A 14,373-nucleotide genomic window follows, 5' to 3' on the forward strand; every position below is an offset into this window, starting at 1 on the left:
CAGATCCAGGAACTTTTCCGGGGAGGGGGGGCGGTCAGGCCAGAGATTTTTTTTAATGTCACATATTCGTGGACAAGTGGAAACGATCATGAAACATATGTATGACGTAGCCTACATTGTTTACAATGGTATTGGTGCACTCACTTTAAATTAGTTCTTTTCTCTTATTCCCCCCGGCCGTCCCTTTTTAAAACCTTTTTTGTCTCAGAGCGGGGGGGGGGTTCAAACAAACGTATCATGTCAGCTGGGGTTTTGATTACCATACGTGGACGAAAAATGGAACATATCCAACTCAAACCTTCCCATTTCCTCACCTTAATAACAATTTTACCAGCACTGGCAAATAAACAAGATCGGGCTTAATTTTAAAAACCAGTCAAAACAACGCACATTTTGTAGAACTGAAATAGAATTTAAAAGGAAAAGACGATCAATCCGATTTAACCCCACATTCTACAGTCCCAATCCGACTGAAGCACATTCAGTCAGCTCCGATTCGAAGTCAGATTCTGCTCGGTTGGGTTCCGAGTCGAATCAGTACATCACAGCTGTTTATAGAGAGAGTTGTGACATGAGCGTCTCAATTTTTGGAATCAGCGGATTATGCCTCACTAGACATAAACAATTAGCACACGATAGCTGCACGATGTACTGCACACGGTCATAAAGAACAGCCATTTTGGTTCCAGAAACTGAAGTTGCAGTCCACTAACGTACAGATAAGAGTTTACGTGGCGCATGCCTCACGTGGGCAAGTCCTCGGTCATCGAGGACAGGTTTGAAATATCTTTACTGTAATTCACATCTGTGACACAGTAAGAAGTTTATGGAAAGGTTTACATCGATAAACATTAAACCACACAATGGTAAAACAACTAAAACATTCACTATACAGAGTTCTAAACAAATGACAAAAACATCAGACTAACGGGAGAGAAAAAAGAGGGTAAGGCAGGTTGGGACCTAGACTCAGGCGAAAAAACAGCGGAGCAACCCTGAAAAGGCTTGGCAAGGTAAGTATTAATTATAGACACATTAAAATACTACTGAAAACAAACACAGTTTAAGAGCATGAATTGTATCCATGTTGAGCTCGCATCCTTATTAATTTTGAGCTACAATTAAAGATTGCACACAAGTCTGTCCCACAAGGACTGTTTAAGCACCAGGACAGTTACAAACTAAACAAAAAACTGCACAAGAACAATAGCTTTAAAAGGGATAAGGGAAAGCAATAAATTATGGAAATATATCGTTGCACCGAGATATAAAAATTAGAACATAAAACCAAACGAGGTTTCTTTAATTTATACCCATGATAAGCTTAACATCAGTAATAAACTACAGTTTAAGAATTTCACACCAGTTTATTCCCCGAAGACTGTTAAAAAATGTGAGACAATTGCGGGCAAATGAAACAATTACACAGGAAAACCTTTTTAGGAAGGAGAAAAAACAACACAACAATGGAGGTATTGCCCCAAGCTAGAAACATGTAGAATAACCCACGGCAAGATTCACACCAGATCAATGTGAGGAAATAAATTGAAATTTCCCAATTGTACACAGCTGGATAATCATCTCACCAACAAAATCGTTGACTGTTATAATAAATCAGAGGTTTTTGAGCCCAGTCACATTCAATTCTACGGTTACTGAAAGCAGTGAGGCATTTACTACTGTCCTAACATACCTGGATATACTTTATTGACTAAAAACATAGTTGCTAAAACTGGTGCACTTATTATGGTGGGGTCGCTATTTGCATATCGTCTAACCTCCAATATGTTCCAAGACCTGATCTTGATAGTATAGATAACGACTCCTTTGGTTCAACGTTTGTAGAAATCATTGCACCAAATAATGCTAAAAAATATTATTGTAGGAGTTTCACATAAGGCGCCCCGATGCCAATTTTGAGAAAGTCTCAACATGCTCCCAGTCTTTGTTTAACTATGTAAGTAATTAAAAATAACTCTGCCTCATTACTGGTGATTTTAACCTGAATTTACTCAGCTGTCACGGTGACAATAGCAGTCAGCCGCAACAATTTTTAGACACTGTCTATACAGCTTCTTGCCTGCCATTAATCAGTCAACCAGACAGAGTAACAAACACTTCTGCTACGCTTATTGACAATTTTTTTTCCAATATACTACCCCAACCAAACCCAGGCATTATAATTACAGATATATCGGATCAGTTTGACATGCAAATGATGCCAACTCTGCCTTTATTAATCTGAGTTGTAAATATTTTTCAAGCAAGTGGCAATAAACAGATTCCTTTTATTCAGAATAAACCCAAAGTAAGGAAATCAACCCCTTACATCCCTTTGGGTAACTCCAAGTTTATGTAAATCTATTAATCATAAGAATAAGCTTTATCACAGACACGTTGCCAATCCCACCGACTCCATTCGCTGCAAGTATGTACGTTATAAGAATATACTTGTCAATGTCCTTCGTAATTCCAAAGGTCAATATTATTCCAAACAGTTTGAGAGGGGAAAGGGCAATATCAAAAACACTTTGAAAATAATTAATAGCGTGCTTATGAATAATTTACCATCCCAAATTAATCTAATTAACATTGCTGTTAGTAATCCACAATTCATTGCAAATCATTTTAATAACTATTTTTCTACCATCGGCCAAAAACTCTCAAATGCTATTAACTCCAATGATTCTAAATTCACTGATTATTTACTGAATGCTGACCCCAATTCCCCATCCCTCTCTCGAGTCACAGAAAATGAAGTTCTTGATATTGTCAGTAGTTTACCAAACAAAACGAGTGCAGGTTTTGATCTGATTAATAGCTCATTGATCAAACAGGTGATCCATGTAATCTTTTTGCCCTTGACATTGGTCATAAATACTTCTACTGGCGTAGTACCTGATGACATGAAGATTGCTAGGGTCACCCCGATTTTTAAAACTGGTGATCCTACTGTTGTCAGTAATTACCGACCAATTTCTGTACTTACTTCATTTACAAACGTACTATGCAGTTTTTAGATAAATACAATATTATCTAATGACCAGTGTGAATTTCGTGCAAATCATTCAACTACACATGCTGTGATTCAACTTATTGATAAAACATCTACTGATTTAGATGATTCTTCATCAACAATTGGTATTTTTCTGGACCTATCCAAGGCCTTTGACACAGTTAATCATGACATACCTTTGTTTAAACTGGAGTATTATGGAATTTGAGGAGTGGCCCTGTAATGGTTCAGAAGCTACCTGTCTAACCGTCAGCAATTTGTATCTGTTCATGGTACCCAATCTCTTCCTCCTAATCTATACTGTGGCGTACCTCAGGGTTCCATTTTGGGACCTTTGTTATTTTCAGTGTAATATCAATAATTTTAATAAATCTTCTAATATACTATTGTAATTTATTTTACAGCCACCGTGATATAGATATGCTTTTCAATACCGTTAACCAAGAAATGGAACAAGTATCATCCTGGATTGAAAGCTAATAAGTTAACTCTCAATGTTAAAAAACGGATTTCCTTTGTTTAGTAAAAGGCACTATCAGGAAGGTCCTGTTGTCAATGTGGATGGAATTAACATTACAAAAACAAATTGTATCAAATTTTTGGGCGTATACAGTAAGGATGGTCTTATATGGAAACAGCATGTTAATCACATTGCCACTATTATATCGAGAAACATAGGTATAATCTCTAAAATGAAATATTTTTTTCCCCATGATGTATTAATGATTCTATACAACACCCTTATATTACCATACGTTTCATATGGAATTCTTGCAAGGGGCAATAGTTGTGTTGGTCATATTAATAGAATTTTACAATTACAAAAAAAAGCCTTACACATAACTAATAATGTTAATTTTAGTGAGTGTAATAATCCTCTTTTTTACAATTGTAATACTTCAAAGATCACTGACATCTGCTCTTTCCAGTTGGGCTCTTTTATGTATCAACGCTAAAACAATCGATTTGCTCAGTGTTTTTAAGAAATGAAGATTTTCATCAGCGCTTTACAAGGCAAAGTGATGAATTGCATCGCGCGTTCGCATGCGCGTACTAAGCTCGCACCATCTACTGTGAAACATGTAGGTCTCAAGTTATGGAGTTCCATGGATTTTTCCTTGAAATGTGCTTCCTGTCTCTCCGTATTCAAACACAAATATAAAAGTAAATTACTAACTATTTAAGTAATGATTAATTTCTTTCTCATGGGGTTGCAGCAGGCATTGGCTACTTGGTCATGTACATGTGCTGTATTTTATTATTTGTGTTATTTGTAAAGTGTTTCGTGTGAAGTTTGTGGAACTTTGTTTATTGGTACCTGGGGGCCCCCACTCGACGAGCACTGCTTCTTTGGGGGCCCCCATCCACATATATACACTTTGTGAAACTATTTCTGTACCGTAACATATATTATGTGGAAAATAAAGCGAACTGAACTGAACAGTACCCTCTAGGAGGGACTCAATGACTCGTTTAGACATGCCAGGCGCCAGGGTTTTTATGGCAGAGGTAAAATCTGACGGAAAATAATGGCTTACGACACATTGTCTATTGTCACCAAGTCTACTGCTTGGATTTGGTTGCATGTTCCGTAACTATAGATCTGCCAAAAGCCACCTGAACGAACGACTGTACCTTAGGGCATGGTCGCATCACTGGTTATCAACCTGTGAGCGATGATGCGATTCTACAAAATATTTTGACCAGGGCCGTCCGGGCGTATCTGTATTGCGCGTGTGCGTTGTTAAAAACAGTTGACTAGTAGTCGGTGGTAGTTTGCGCCCAAACCAGCCCAAAGGTTATCCCGTCTCCTTTTTCAACCTTGAAAATAGCCATCTGAAATCCGCCATCTGCGGTCATCTCTTGCGCGTTCGCTGAGGAGGAGGTTGGACTGTCAAATCATCTGTTTTCAGGCTGATAGACTGAACAGGCCTCTATACTGTGGGGTTAATTCCGGATCCATTCCGCCATATAGCCTATGATACAAATAGTAGCCTAGGTAATGACACAATGATGCGAATTACACCAGGAATTTTCGCCACAGCTGCCGTCTTCATACAATTCTTCATGAATTCCATGATCCTAAAATCACTAGGCATTCTGCTGGTGTCCGTGGTGGAGGAGTTCGAAACAGATACCTGGGTCACTGGGACTGTGTTTTCCCTTGTAGAATGCGGTAGGGATATTTGCGGTAAGTCCAACAGTACTATTGTAAGGATACTTATAGATTTCTTTAAAAATAGTGAATATAAAGTTTAGCGGCGAAATTAACCCTTATATCACACATTCTCCATGGAAATACACTTTGATTTCGTCCAACAAATTTCGTTGGGCTTCATTGCGGAATTCTACATCCGTTGTACACAACACATTTCACTTTTGTCTGACGAAGGCATTCTTCACAGACTCTGCAGGTCAACGTAGCTGGCAGGCGACTCTTAATTGGGTATTCTTCAAGGCTAAAATCAAACTCAAGTCAAGACTGGCTTGAAGTTGTCGAACTTGGAAGCCATCTCAACGTGTTCATAGGCAGCAGATCTTGAAGAATTGCAATGAGAAATGTACTAAGTGTGCAAGGCACAGCCCCTTAAAGGCAGTGTAGGACTATACAGGAAGTCCGTTTATGCATCATTAAGAGACGAGACAAGCGGAGCGAAAAGTACTCCGAATAAGTATCAATATTATTGATAAAAAAACAAGCAAATACTTCGCTTAGAGGAGATTATTATTTAACCTCCACCTTTTGCCCATACGCTAAAAAGAATCTGCAAACCGTTTAGGGCAAAGTCACTTCAGAAATTCTCCGAGGGTTTTCGACTAAAATGGATTTCTATCCCACCTTGCCAACAACCTTTTACTGTACCCCCTCCCCGCTGGTGATACATTGACATGTGGTTAAGGCGTTGCTCACTTTGCGTCGATTTCACATTATTTTTTTAATTATAATATATTGATGATGTTGGTTTCCGTTTCAACGATTACTTCCCAAAGGAACCTCTCCATGGGTTTATTCATGGTTTCAAACAATACAAACCTCCATTTCTCTTCTCCAAATTTTTGAAAAGCAGATTTCTTAGATGTTTGTTATCGTGTTTATTTCTGCTGTGTATTACTATGTGTAGGCTGTTCACTACCCGCCCCGGCTTGTATGAACAGCCCCGTCCCTTTTAAATACCATTGCTCGTTTATAATTTCAGACACGCATTATTCCTTTTATTACCTTCATTCATTAGGATTTGGTTGAAAAGTATGGTAATAAACGAATTTGACTGAGGGTCGGACTGCATATAGGAAGCGCGGTTCGGTTCCCCTCCTTGATGCTACAATGGAGGACGAAAATAAAACTAGGATATGTAGATCAAGTCGCGTGGTGGTTACGCACGTATGAACATTCTCCGCGGCCCCTCTCCAAAACCGAAATCTATTTGTGTAGTTCCAGTTGGATAGTTCTTTCAGCTGCAGAAGATTCGTCATGATGTCACCCGCAGTGTAACTGGATTTCACTGACTTGAGCAAACTATAATCAGGAGAAGCAAGAAGTAGTTCCTGGGATAGGGCCGTATTATTCGAAAACTGTATAATTCTTTTTTCTGTTGTTGTGTACCTCGAGACTTACACTCGAAAACCTTGCTCTGAAGTGGCAAGGGAAGGTATTTGTGCCTTCCCTGCCCCCAACAAATTTGTAACCATTCCTTGGAAGACAGATTTGGCTTATGTGCCCTCAAAATGTGATCCCAGCGTCAACTGTTTTCCGTTTTCTACAACCTGCAGCTGTTCCAAAACCTCCTGTATCTGTGGAACCCGTGACCACACTGCACCGAGGGCACCCGTGAAACACTCCATCCTTGCCCGTTTCGGGAACACAAATGAGTTTAAAAGTTACATTTACTATCAAAAACAAGCTTTTTGCACTCAGAAAACTGCTTGCGTTCACGAGCTTTGATTTGAGTGGTGAAAGAGCTTTGTCATGAAAATTGGGATCGCTAACGCACTTTTCAACAACCCTACCCCTAAATCATGAGAATTAGCAAAAATGGAACAGTACTGCCAAACTATTGTGTACTATACAAGCACCAAATCTAGTACACATATAAACTATAAATATAATATAAACAAACGAGAGTACTGAGACATCGTACATCTGGTCCAGGACGGCTGTGACGAGGAGCAATGGAAAAGTGCCGAGTCATGCTCAATCACCTGCGTTTTAAGCAGTTGTAGGATGACATGTCTCTATATGCTTTCTACAGTAATGTGTTTGGATGCAAAAGGGCATGTATTTTCATTCAATTTATCGCTCAGCACGTATGTTTCCGCGCCTACATTTATTTTGTAAAAACTATGTTGAAGCAATTACTTAAAAATAATACTTTTGTCGCTTTTGCACCGTTTTTGGATGTTGCAAGGTTCTGTAACCGGACGTGGAGTTCTAGGCCGCCCCTGGTGGTGGGGTGGTAGGTCCATCCTCCAGTATTGGATGATGAGGCACCAAGATTACCCCCCCCCCCGATGAGCGGACACCAGATATGCTATGAAGTAGTTATTCTAAATGACTCATCAGTCTCATCTCAGCACTTGAGTTTGCACCTCAAAACGAACCCCCGGTGTTGTAGCTCAGACAGTGATGAGTTCTGCAGCTAGGTCTGCTGGCGACGGCCTGAGCATGCAGGCAATTAAGCTCCCAAAGTCTCGAGCTAGGCGTTGGTCAGTTCGCAGCGGCGATAAAGACCGTACTCTAGAAAGTTCGAGAACACCCAACGCCCGTGGGCACAGCCATAAAGCCGTGGCTGAACACATTGCTCCACCATTCATAAAAACAACGCACAGTGTAATTGCTCTCAACCATTGCATCCACTGGAATCAGCATTGTTTATCAACAAAACAGTGTTTATAAATTAGTAACTTACACTCGATTAATAAAGAAGTAAGGCCTAGATGAAGGAATGAAATGTGGACCCCAAGAGACTATCTCTTGCAATGGATGTTGAGGCTCTGTCTGCGCATACTTTGTACGCGCAAGGCACAATGTGGCTCGCGGGCTGCATATTAATTAGCTTTCGCTCCACGCGCTGACGAAACTACAGGCCACTACAGTATAATACAACAGATTGAAGACATATGAAGATTAATGACAATTTTTTTCCCTCTCCTACGATCTCCAAATAAATCTACGAACAAAACTCCTACGAACAAAACTTGTCTGCTCCATTTTTCTTTTATCATCAGTCATGCACGTTTTTTTCCCCATTCAATGTCAAAGTTTCCATCCATCACCCAGGAAAATTGTTTTCACGAGATACTATGTAATAAAAGGCATAGTTATCACAATAACACAGCAGCATAATGATTTCTTTGCAGCACCTTTAGCTGGGCCCTTGGGGCGGAGGCTGAGCCCACGAGCCGTTGTCATGGTAGCCGGCGGGTTGGTCTGCTTAGGATTTGTGACCACATCAGTGTCATCCAATATCCTACAGGTTGCATTGTCACTCACTCTGCTGATAGGTAAATATGCTCATTGACCATTTTGCGCAGACGTGTTCTGCTTGCCTGCTTTCATACAATATGTGCGTTCGATTAGCTTCCCTGAACACACCAGTGTTACACTCAAGGGAAGCCTCAAAATGAGGCTTATCGAACGCTGCAGTGTGTTTTCCAAGGCATTCTGGGAAAAAGGTCAAGTCCCCGCCTCACTCCATCATGTACGTCCATGCTCAAACAGTCCATCCGTGACGTCATTACACTCGGGCAGCCTCCAGAGACCCGCTCGCCAGCTGGGGTAGTGGTGGCTGACACCAGGGCAGGCACGAACATCACGTGATGGCTAAACGAACGCTCTCGTGTAAGTTTGACTTACACGTGTAAGCTAATCGAACGCACCCAATGTAAAATTTGTCCAGATACTATTGTAATCGATAGGCGTATACCGGTATCCGTATTGTAACGGAGTCACAGGATCGTTCACACGACAGGCCTTCTGTGAGTTAAATTTGAATAAAATCTGGTAACTGTGTTAATTCTTTAAATTCACGTGAGCATAATTTGGATTCTCCTTACTAAAGACACTGTTGCTATATACCTCGCTATTCGGGGAAAGCTTTCGCTTAGTTGCATAAATAAGAGACACCTTGGTCCACATTTATGTTTTACTCCCATTCGACGTATGGAAATTAATGACTTCGACCGTGCGCGGCGGTTACTTGACCGGACCTTCGTGAACCACACGGAATATCCGTAGCAACTTGCCAATCCTCTGTTGAGCCTTCTCGTTTTGAAGATTTTGTGTGCACAACATTAAAATCGATCATATTGAAACTCTTTGTATGTGCTCTAGAAGGCTTAAACCGAATAAAACACTACAGAATTAGGAAAAGAAATGCTACGTAAATATGAAATTTAGCCTCATGCATGTATAGTTAAAGTTAGAATAGTTAAACAGAGAGCAGTGAAAATGTCGAATGGAATAGCAAAATTGCCGGAAATTGTCAAACTGAATGGTTAAATCTTCGAATGGAACGGTGCAACTGTTCAATGAAATGGTACAAATAACGAAACTGACGATGGAGGGCCACCATAGGCGTCGCCAGGATTGTTTTCCGGGGGGTGGGTATTTTTTGACCTGCAATGAGGAAAAAATAAAACAAACCTGACGACGGGCGAAAATTGATAATTATGATTAACCCATCAAAGGGTGTAGGGGCGATTTAAAAAAAAATAAATCTGTAACTTTCGTACCATTTCCTCTCTTATTTTTATCTATTCCATTTTTATAAAATGCTTTAATATCCCCCATTTTTTCAAGGGGAGGGGGAGGGGTCAAGTGCCCCCTCTTGCCCTCCCCTGCGACCCCATGAGGATTATCGAAGATATTATCGGCTTCCATACATTTGTGGAGAGAGGATGGAGAGAGGGCTCACACTGAGAGAAGTTTTGGAGCAAGAGGCAGGGTATTGTAAAGTCTGGTTCCCAAGCCCGATGAATATGACCACTCTCTTTCTATTCAAATACGTGGTACGCATGTGAAAGGGATATCGCTGCACACCTGTCATACCGTAGTTTTTTTGTTTATAAAGCCTAAAGGGTGCCAGTCTGCATAGCGCGCGGGTTTCGGCAGTGCACGTGCGCAATTATTCATGGTAACTTGAGCGGGTGAGGTAGTTTGGGTAAATTAAGCCTGCCAGATTTTACAAGACTGGTTTTCTGGCAGTCCGTCTCTTGTGAATATAGCGCCCTTTACTGGTACTGTCATTCGGCTGCGCTTGCCAGGGCATGTCGCCTGATCGACATGCACACCTGCACGGGCAAAAACATTAAAACCAGTCTTAGGACATAACTAATCATTCTAAGAAACCTTCAAAGCGTGCGTGCTTATTACACTCCTGGCTTGGTGCCAACTCAGGAATGGCTTCTACTTCTGACCACACCTGTCGGGTGTTTCCATAACTTCATTGGTCAAAACAATTAACCTCTACGACGTCATAAATATTAACTGCTACCAAATCGGCAGAGAAGAAGATAAGCATGAACTCCAAAAACAATCCGGTGAAAGCAGTAATTTCTGCGTTTGACATGGCAGCGCCATTTGGCTCAGCAGGGTCTGCCAGTCTGCCGCGCCATCCTGTTCTCCTGAAGTACAGTGACATAGCATGATTTATATGCCGTAAATATTCTTGTTCACCCATATTACCATGCACGAAGTTCGCGTGGTCAAACTTCTAAGAAAGAATCACTGCGAATGTAGCAAACAAAACCGTTGTATTCGACTGCCGATGACAGCAAATTTTGACTTTTTTTGTGACTGCGGTTCTACTGTTTTGCTCCTGCCGTACTTATGTACAGTTGAGTTCAGCGCGTCAATAGAACAGCGGCTAGACTAGGCCCCTATATTCCTGATGGCATTGGTTTGTTGAGATTCCACTGGTTAAGGATGCTAATTGCCAATTACGCGACCGAGGCTATAAAGCTCCTTTATTACTTTCTCACAGTCTTTCCTAATTTACGTCTCTTCATATTCTTGTTTCAAGTTACAGAGTCCATGCACATTTAGGCCAACATGATAAAGAAGCTTCTACTTTTTAACAGGAGAACACGTTTGTTTGCAACGAATTTGTATGTTGGATTGACGCTGCAAGTTTTAATTTTCTGTTTTTCTTGGTTTTTTTCTTAATAGCTATTGGACAGTGCTTAGCCAACGTCTTGACTCGTTCATCACTCGGTGAACATTACGACGTGAATGGCTTCGCACTGGCTTCGGGGATCGCAAGGACTGGTTCCTCCATTGGCCTGGTCTGTCTACCGCCTCTAGTGCAGCTATTTCTCAACACGTATGGATGGAGAGGAGCCATGCTTATTCTCGGTTCCATTGGTGCCCATCTTGCCTTGAGTGGCGCCCTGTTGATTCCTCCTCCAAAAGAGACTGGGAACAGGACAACAGGCGGTTACCAGCTACTTTCTCATACTTCCCATAAACAGGAAGCAGAAAATTACGTCAACTACAGTATCCTGGCGTTTCTGAGGTATATTTGTATGAAAATGGGAGGAGCTCTCGACCTCTCTTTAATGAAGAACGTGGACTTTTGGACCATAACTCTTATTGTCGTGACTATTCGATTCAGCCAATCAGCGTGGTACATTTATTTTGTTCCCCACGCCGTTGCCATTGGAGTCTCTAATGAAGAAGCCACAATAATTGTGACAATTGCCGCGCTTGTCCAGTTGGTCTCCGGCATACTAGGTAGTGGCCTAGTGTATACAGGGAGGGGGACGAGTACCAGCATCATGGCGGTGAGTGTTACTCTCGTCGCTGTCTCCTTTTTTGTTGACCCTTGGATGACCTCGTGGTGGCCGTTGTTCGCTAACGCCGCCCTCTTCTTGTCAGGCATGGGGATGGTGATAACTTTGGTTGACGTCATGGTGAAGGAGCTCCTTGGGGTTGACAGGATGGCCAGCGCCTTCGGATGGATGGGATTTCTGTCTGGAATAGCTAGGCCTTTCTCTGGATTTATCCCAGGTGAAAAATGTGACGTTCAATGAGTTTCATTTCAGAATAAGACGGACTCAACTCAACTTGTAATAAGAATCGCTGTTGATATTTTCGAGGAGGGAGCTATTTCACAAGCACTGAAGGCAATCGAATTACATTTGCACTTCCTTTCGTTTTTCATTTTCAGGCTGGATTTATGACCACTCCAGAAGTTACAACACAGCTTTCATCATTCTTGGAGCCATCCAAACAACGTCACTGATCCCACTGGTCATTAAAAGACTCAAGACGAGTGTGCCCAAGTCGCTTTCCCCGCATTGACTAGCTTCTACAAGCGTGCTTTCAACATCGACTTAAATGTGCCACGCTCTCTACGTCACAAGTTGGTCGAACAACGACTACAATGACACCCAACTTAGCTCCGCGTACATGTATGATGCTTGTCCAATTAGGCTGAGTCCGAATGCTTTGGATCCGGCTTGAATTGCACAAAACTCTATGGGAAGTGAATACAACTATGCACTGCCTTAGATTCTGGTGTAATTTGAGGCCGCAGCTAAGTTATTCGGATACAGCCCCAGAGGTCAGAACTAGTCGATTTGCAGGTGAAAGTTAACTATTCAACTATTCAATATTTACTTCGTAAATATTAACTCTGGTTACCGATGTTTCGTGAAGGGGTACTTTGAAAAGTGTGAGTAAATTTTCGGCAAATTTCTTATTCAGATGGGCGTATCTTTTAATTTATGTACATTAAGATTATATTAACCAATTATCGCTTAAGCAGAATATGTGGGAGAGGTGTTGATAAACCAAAATATTGACTGCTTTTTCTCGATGTGTTGTAAAACTAGCCTCTCTCAGTGATGGAACATTCTAAAATAGAATTCTCCATGGATCACCTAGGGAGACTAGTTTTACGACACCACCTCAAGCAGTCAAAATTTGTACTGTGCCCATGATTGCTGCTGGCGGGACCGCAGCAGAGATTATGTTGGTGGCGGTTGTAGTTTTGGAAAACAAATATAAAAGTAGTTAATTTAATAACAATTAAAAGAAATATATTCGATAAATTATTGACCCATGAAAAGGTTATGGTGTACTATGCCAACGATTTCCGGTTTCATACATGGTACTACAGGTTGTCCGACCATGTACCCAACACATGAAATCTTACACAGAAAACTGCCAATGTACCCTTAAAATCCCGCAAATGTACGATACGTTTCCGCTTAAAATAAATCTATAGAATTATCTATTGTGGTTGCATTTAACGATAAGTGGTGCCTACAGGAACCTTTACAGTTAGGGGTACATAATAAATTATTTTCGGTCAACGGAATCATCAAACTGTGTCATCTTTGACCTCAGGGGTGCACCTACTTAAATAGGCTAAAAATCTGTCCGCCGAGCTCACGAATAAAATGTTATCCACTCAAGATATTCTATTTTAGAAAGTCCTGAGAGGCATTGAATTAGGGAATGGAAGAAATATGGCGCCGACTCTCTGGCTAAGTCTGAGCAATTTGCATTCAGTCGGTCAGAAAGTGGTACTTCAGACGTTTTGCAAAGGGATGGGTATTCAAATGGCTACCTTTCCCAGCTAGGGAAATGTCCATCGTTTCAGGGGTGGTCCTGTAGGTGTGAGTTTCTCAAAAAGTCATTTATCAATCCATCAAAAATTTAAAGGAAAATAAAAGACGAGATGTCAATCATCATTTTCCTATGTGGCCTGAACACCAGTGGGAGTTGTGTTTTTAAAAAAAATTTGAAGTATATTTTTCACCGCTGTCTGGGGGAATTTACTTACTGGCATGCACCCTCGGAGAGTATTCATGAAACAGAGGGCGCCCTCACGCATAACTGGCTAGAGTTTCTTGCAACTGAGCTAACTTCCAGTCTTTCAGTACAAAAACGTGGCAAAAATAAGAAAACAAGCACAAAATACAGAAAATCATAAATTTTGCATCTTGCTGCTTAAGTTTTGAAAGGGAGATGTTCCGTGTTTGGGGTTATGGAAATGGGTTATGAGACGCTTAAGTATTTTAACGCGCAAATTACGATAATATGTAAATATTTGCTTATTAAAGTGGGCAATAAGTTGATTGAATATTTGTTCTTTAAAAAAGAACAACCCAGAAAATAGATTTTTCTTAGAATCACTTTTGTGTATCTCTGAACTCTTCTTCCATGTATGAAGACTGTTTGACTTTTTTTTAAGTTACGTGAACTGAACGACACACTTTTTCGAAATTAAAATTGACCAAGCATTTCTGGTCAAGTGAGGGCGCTTTTGCTTTGATGTAAATCCAGGAAGACATGGGTCAGAATGCATGTTTTAATTTTCAAATTGTGAACCCCAAATTTGCTATCTGGA

At 40.9% G+C, this 14,373-nt stretch overlaps 1 long non-coding RNA gene across 1 annotated transcript; it reads left to right on the plus strand.

Moving 5' to 3' along the window:
- The first annotated feature begins 11,192 nt into the window (after window positions 1–11,192).
- LOC110976157 (uncharacterized) lies at window positions 11,193–13,722 on the plus strand. The gene is made up of 2 exons (XR_015426028.1): window positions 11,193–12,023; window positions 12,184–13,722. It is a non-coding gene; the product is annotated as an uncharacterized LOC110976157 (long non-coding RNA).
- Window positions 13,723–14,373: the final 651 nt, after the last annotated feature.

The sequence above is a fragment of the Acanthaster planci genome, linkage group LG07 (genome assembly GCF_054643075.1).
Source record: "Acanthaster planci isolate LZ-2023a linkage group LG07, COTS_SCS, whole genome shotgun sequence".
Lineage (NCBI taxonomy): Eukaryota > Metazoa > Echinodermata > Asteroidea > Valvatida > Acanthasteridae > Acanthaster > Acanthaster planci.